At 29.3% G+C, this 7,318-nt stretch overlaps 2 non-coding genes across 2 annotated transcripts; both read right to left on the reverse strand.

Moving 5' to 3' along the window:
• Window positions 1-4,694: 4,694 nt before the first annotated feature.
• LOC127745404 (U1 spliceosomal RNA) lies at window positions 4,695-4,853 on the reverse strand. Its single transcript, XR_008006593.1, has one exon. It is a non-coding gene; the product is annotated as a U1 spliceosomal RNA (small nuclear RNA).
• Window positions 4,854-6,006: 1,153 nt separating this feature from the next.
• Window positions 6,007-6,165, reverse strand: LOC127745035 (U1 spliceosomal RNA). The gene has a single exon (XR_008006224.1). It is a non-coding gene; the product is annotated as a U1 spliceosomal RNA (small nuclear RNA).
• Between the last annotated feature and the right edge of the window lie 1,153 nt (window positions 6,166-7,318).

A 7,318-nucleotide genomic window follows, 5' to 3' on the forward strand; every position in this document is an offset into this window, starting at 1 on the left:
AATACATATCTGGTTGATTTTTTAATATTGATAGAATATTTTTGTTTCATTATCATTAAAACGAATTGAAAGACAAACTTTTATTATTTGAATGTGCTAGCGCTTATTTATGATTTTATCAGAAGTTATTATCGAATTCGATCATAACATGTATTATTTCATAAACAGTTTATTTTCATAATGGAAAATAAACAAGGGGAATAAAGGAGAGGTGTGCATCTTGAGCATCTCCATTTGCTAGACTCTCATTCGCGAAATCGATCGATCATCGTTTTCAATAAACAAAACCATTGGCATTTGGACAAAACATTCGTTTTCCAAATCCAACAAAGAACAAAGATCAATTTATAATTTAGACTAAAATGATAAATAAATTTTTTAAAAAATTATCAGTTTAAATAGATTAGTAGTAGTTGTAGATATATTATTTTTAAAATAATCAATTGTCGTCATGCCTTTTTTTTTATATTGCATCGCAACATTTTTATAGGCATGTTTTTTTTGATGTGATACATTAATATAGCGCGTCTTCTTTCCATCCATAAATAAAAGAGCAGGAGAAATGTCAAATAAAAAGAGATCAACCACACATGTAAGAAAAAGAAAAAAAATAACAAGAGAAGAAAAAACCAACAAAAAAAGAACAAGAAAAAACCTGACAAGATTGAAGGGCAAAGTGAATTATGGGTAGAAAAATAAAAGTGACAATGAACCAAGAGATATAGAAGGAGAAACAATCAAGACTTAGAAAATTGGATCTCAATTGATAATGTATTGCAGTTAATAGAAAACAACTTTGGAACAACTTTAAAGGATAACCAAAAATGAAAGAGAGGTCTAGAGGAAGTTAGCATAAAATCAAGGTCTAGAGAAAGGAAGAGAATTGTTTCTACTTTCTAGTCAGGTTGGTGATGCTAAATCTGTTGCAGTCATCTTATTTTCTTTTTGTATTTTGGGAAGTAGAGGAGAGTGGAAGTATGCTGCAATTGTCGTCATGCCTTTTTTTTTATATTGCATCGCAACATTTTTATAGGCATGTTTTTTTTGATGTGATACATTAATATAGCGCGTCTTCTTTCCATCCATAAATAAAAGAGCAGGAGAAATGTCAAATAAAAAGAGATCAACCACACATGTAAGAAAAAGAAAAAAAATAACAAGAGAAGAAAAAACCAACAAAAAAAGAACAAGAAAAAACCTGACAAGATTGAAGGGCAAAGTGAATTATGGGTAGAAAAATAAAAGTGACAATGAACCAAGAGATATAGAAGGAGAAACAATCAAGACTTAGAAAATTGGATCTCAATTGATAATGTATTGCAGTTAATAGAAAACAACTTTGGAACAACTTTAAAGGATAACCAAAAATGAAAGAGAGGTCTAGAGGAAGTTAGCATAAAATCAAGGTCTAGAGAAAGGAAGAGAATTGTTTCTACTTTCTAGTCAGGTTGGTGATGCTAAATCTGTTGCAGTCATCTTATTTTCTTTTTGTATTTTGGGAAGTAGAGGAGAGTGGAAGTATGCTGCAATTGTCGTCATGCCTTTTTTTTTATATTGCATCGCAACATTTTTATAGGCATGTTTTTTTTGATGTGATACATTAATATAGCGCGTCTTCTTTCCATCCATAAATAAAAGAGCAGGAGAAATGTCAAATAAAAAGAGATCAACCACACATGTAAGAAAAAGAAAAAAAATAACAAGAGAAGAAAAAACCAACAAAAAAAGAACAAGAAAAAACCTGACAAGATTGAAGGGCAAAGTGAATTATGGGTAGAAAAATAAAAGTGACAATGAACCAAGAGATATAGAAGGAGAAACAATCAAGACTTAGAAAATTGGATCTCAATTGATAATGTATTGCAGTTAATAGAAAACAACTTTGGAACAACTTTAAAGGATAACCAAAAATGAAAGAGAGGTCTAGAGGAAGTTAGCATAAAATCAAGGTCTAGAGAAAGGAAGAGAATTGTTTCTACTTTCTAGTCAGGTTGGTGATGCTAAATCTGTTGCAGTCATCTTATTTTCTTTTTGTATTTTGGGAAGTAGAGGAGAGTGGAAGTATGCTGCAATTGTCGTCATGCCTTTTTTTTTATATTGCATCGCAACATTTTTATAGGCATGTTTTTTTTGATGTGATACATTAATATAGCGCGTCTTCTTTCCATCCATAAATAAAAGAGCAGGAGAAATGTCAAATAAAAAGAGATCAACCACACATGTAAGAAAAAGAAAAAAAATAACAAGAGAAGAAAAAACCAACAAAAAAAGAACAAGAAAAAACCTGACAAGATTGAAGGGCAAAGTGAATTATGGGTAGAAAAATAAAAGTGACAATGAACCAAGAGATATAGAAGGAGAAACAATCAAGACTTAGAAAATTGGATCTCAATTGATAATGTATTGCAGTTAATAGAAAACAACTTTGGAACAACTTTAAAGGATAACCAAAAATGAAAGAGAGGTCTAGAGGAAGTTAGCATAAAATCAAGGTCTAGAGAAAGGAAGAGAATTGTTTCTACTTTCTAGTCAGGTTGGTGATGCTAAATCTGTTGCAGTCATCTTATTTTCTTTTTGTATTTTGGGAAGTAGAGGAGAGTGGAAGTATGCTGCAATTGTCGTCATGCCTTTTTTTTTATATTGCATCGCAACATTTTTATAGGCATGTTTTTTTTGATGTGATACATTAATATAGCGCGTCTTCTTTCCATCCATAAATAAAAGAGCAGGAGAAATGTCAAATAAAAAGAGATCAACCACACATGTAAGAAAAAGAAAAAAAATAACAAGAGAAGAAAAAACCAACAAAAAAAGAACAAGAAAAAACCTGACAAGATTGAAGGGCAAAGTGAATTATGGGTAGAAAAATAAAAGTGACAATGAACCAAGAGATATAGAAGGAGAAACAATCAAGACTTAGAAAATTGGATCTCAATTGATAATGTATTGCAGTTAATAGAAAACAACTTTGGAACAACTTTAAAGGATAACCAAAAATGAAAGAGAGGTCTAGAGGAAGTTAGCATAAAATCAAGGTCTAGAGAAAGGAAGAGAATTGTTTCTACTTTCTAGTCAGGTTGGTGATGCTAAATCTGTTGCAGTCATCTTATTTTCTTTTTGTATTTTGGGAAGTAGAGGAGAGTGGAAGTATGCTGCAATTGTCGTCATGCCTTTTTTTTTATATTGCATCGCAACATTTTTATAGGCATGTTTTTTTTGATGTGATACATTAATATAGCGCGTCTTCTTTCCATCCATAAATAAAAGAGCAGGAGAAATGTCAAATAAAAAGAGATCAACCACACATGTAAGAAAAAGAAAAAAAATAACAAGAGAAGAAAAAACCAACAAAAAAAGAACAAGAAAAAACCTGACAAGATTGAAGGGCAAAGTGAATTATGGGTAGAAAAATAAAAGTGACAATGAACCAAGAGATATAGAAGGAGAAACAATCAAGACTTAGAAAATTGGATCTCAATTGATAATGTATTGCAGTTAATAGAAAACAACTTTGGAACAACTTTAAAGGATAACCAAAAATGAAAGAGAGGTCTAGAGGAAGTTAGCATAAAATCAAGGTCTAGAGAAAGGAAGAGAATTGTTTCTACTTTCTAGTCAGGTTGGTGATGCTAAATCTGTTGCAGTCATCTTATTTTCTTTTTGTATTTTGGGAAGTAGAGGAGAGTGGATTATATAAACGAGTGAGTGGCAGAATTCATAACCATTGGTGGCTAAGAAAATGAGTCCCGGCTCATAGTGTAAAAAAATTCGAGTGATAATGATAGAAGAGCATGGTGTGTTTTTTGAATGTTATTTGATATGATTTTAATGTTGTGTATTTTGATATATGGATATCTTCTTGGCTAAACTGTTTAGATGGTATCATTTTAAAGAACTTTTATCTAGGTATTAGTTTTAGTACAAGGAGTATTTTGTTTTGCTTGTAATTTTGGTTGGAGAATTGTTATTTGTGATATTTTGTAAACATTTATTGCTTGTTTTCTCCCCCATAGAGTTTTGAACTAATTAATAAAAATGTCATTCAACAATTGATTCAATTTTCTAAGCAAATAAATTTCCAAAATTAGCATAATTTATTGTAATTTCAAAATTGTGAAACCATAAATTCTATAAGCAGATTTCAAAATTTTTTATGATTAAAATATTAATATTTGTATTGTTCTGTATACAAAATAATTTATGTACTCTTTAAAAAATTTAACACAAAAAAAATTCAATTTTATCATAGTTTTAATTTCAGGTATTAAAAAATTAGAGGTTCAATAATTTTTTAAATTAGAATGCATAACCCCTAAAGAAATAAACAAATATTAAGTTTATTATCGTTAAGTTTGTACTTGCCAATTGCCATTGCTGATAGTGATAATATCTTGAGAGAGATAAAATAAATAGTATTATGAATCTATAAAGTTGTTTTACTATCCAATAAATAGTTTTATTATATGCAAAATGTCAGATGAGTCAATTGAAAAAATAAATTAAAATCACTTTGGATAATAATAAACATATGAATCTATTTTACATAAACCTATTAACTCCTACATGAAAAGAAAAAATGTTATATTCTGTTTCATTGAATGTAGAATATTGAAATAAACCGAATGCACCCTTAAAGTTGGAAACAGTTTTATCATTCACCATACTAAATATTAAATAATTAGACTTCGTTTAGATAGGGACTGCGCGAACGCAGGTCCCACTACCACAAATTATGACGTAGGTTCCACCACTTGGGTAGACCTTAGGCAAGCACCCTTCCAAAGTGCAATGGAAGTCACCAGCCTAGGTCATGGGTTTTCTTGATCGCCCGTTGACCCTGTCCAGGTAAGTATCCTTAAATTGTTGTAGTGCCTCGTCTTTTATAGCATATTGAAGACTTCTCACACTCCTCTTCCATCGATGTGAGACTTCAAATGTCAGACATATTGCTTCTTGCCTCATATTCTCGATGTAGGATTTGAATATTTCGTTCAATGAACTCAATGAATAGCTAGTTATTAGTCTCTAGTTAAAATGATTTTCAGTAATAGAATATGAAAAAAGAAACTTCACATTTCAAAAATGAAAACATATTTAGAAGACTACAGATAAGAGAAACAAATTTACAAGAAGAAAGTAGCTGAAGAATGAAGAAAATTATTTTTAGCAAAACTTATCAATAATACCATATTTAGTATTTTAGATGTTCATATTTGTACTAGGAGAAAAGGAGAAAAAAAGAATTAGAATATGTTGAGTCTTACATCGATCAAATCAAATGCTTAAAAAGCATATGTTAGGTTACAAACTTTTTTTTTTCATTAGGATACATTAATTTATATATTTAGCTATTCTTATCTTAGGTCATATCTTCATAGTTCCACAAAATTCATTAACAGACATATTTATATACTTTAGCGACAACCCAATTCAAGCACATATCGTTCTTTCTGATTAACAAATACCTTTAAAATTATATTAGGTTAATTTTATAATGATGATTAAATTGTATCATTATTGACCTATAAATTGATCATTTTTATTGTACAATCACATAATTACATCTGATTATCAAATTTATTTTTAGATTATTATCATAAACTCTAAACTTGCAATTGATATACATTAATTACTATTGACATAAACACCTATATCAAATATTATTTAAACTATGTATAACCAAAAGTGTCTTATAAAAGATTGGTTAAAATAAAATATAAATTATAATGGAGAGTTTTTTTTTTAAGATAATAATCATAAGGACAAAATAGTTATTTAGTAATTAAAGAATACATAATTAAATAGACTTGTTGCAAACAAAGATATTATCATCCTTGATCTAACACAAATAACTCATAAAGTCTTTTGGGGTTATACTTATGCTAATACTAAAAAATCAAAATCAACTAGTAGAAGATAATATTATACTTATGGTTATAATATTATATTTAGGGTTATACTTATACTTATCTAATACTTATGCTAATATTTAAATTAACTAGTTTAGTAAAGACTGCGCGAATGCAGACCTCCGCGATTATAAATTATGATGTAGGCTCCACTACTTAAATAGACCTTAGGACAACAACCCTTTTAAGTGTAATGAAAGTTGATAGCCTAGGCCATGAGCTTTTTTTATCACTCATCAATCCCGTAGATAAGTATGTTGCAATTGTCATTGTGCCTTTCATTTTATATTGCATCGCAACATTCTCAGAGACATATTTTTTCGATGTGGTACATTAGTATAGCGCGTCTTTTTTCCATCCATAAATAATAGAGGAGGAGAAATTTTAAAGAAAAAGGGATTAGCCATACATGTAAGAAAGAGGAAAAAAAAGTAACCAAAGAAAAAAAAACCAACAAAAAAAGAATGAGAGAAAATCTAATAAGACTGAAGAGCAAAATGAGTTATGGGTATGAGAATAAAAGTGACAATGAATGAGGAGATATAGAAGGAGAAACAATCAAGATTTGGAGAATTGGATCTCAACTAATAATGTATTGCAGTAATAAAAAAGCAACTTTAGAACAACTTTAGAGGACAACCATAAATGAAAGAAAAGCTTCAGAGGAAGATAGCATAAAAACAAGGTCTAAAAAAAGGAAGATAATTGTTTCTAATCAAGTTAGTGATGCTAAACCTGTCACAGTGATTTTTTTTTTGTATTTTTGAAAGTAAAGGAGAATGGATTGTATAAGTGAACGAGTGTGAGAATTCATAACCATTGGTGGCTAAGAAAATGAGTCTTGTCTTCTAGTGCAGGAAATTCGAGTCATAGTGATAGAAGAGCATGGTGTATTTTTTGGATGTTATTTGATATAGTATCAATATTGTGCATTTTGATCTATGGTTATCTTCTTAGCTAAAGCTATTTAAATAGCATTGTTTTAAAGAACTTTTATCTAAGTCTTAGTTTTAGTAGGGAGTATTTTGTTTTGCTTGTGATTCTGGTTGGAGAATTGGTATTTATGATTGTAAGCACTTTTTGCTTGTTTTCTCCCCAATAGATTCGGAAGTTTTGAACCAATTAAGAAAAAATGTCAGTCAACAATTAATTCAGAATTTTCCAAACAATCAAATCTCCAGAATTAGCATAATTTACTGTAATTCCAAAAATGTAAAATCATAAACTCTATATGCAAATTTCAAACTTTTTTATGATTAAAATATCAACATTTGTATTGTTCTGTATACAAAAATAGTTCATGTACTCTTTAAAAAATCTAACACGAAAGAAATTCGATTTTATCATAGTTTTGACTCTCTAGTTTTAGATATTAATAAATTAGAAGTCCAGTCATTTTTTAAATTAGA

This window comes from Arachis duranensis, chromosome 2 (assembly GCF_000817695.3).
Source record: "Arachis duranensis cultivar V14167 chromosome 2, aradu.V14167.gnm2.J7QH, whole genome shotgun sequence".
Classification (NCBI taxonomy): domain Eukaryota; kingdom Viridiplantae; phylum Streptophyta; class Magnoliopsida; order Fabales; family Fabaceae; genus Arachis; species Arachis duranensis.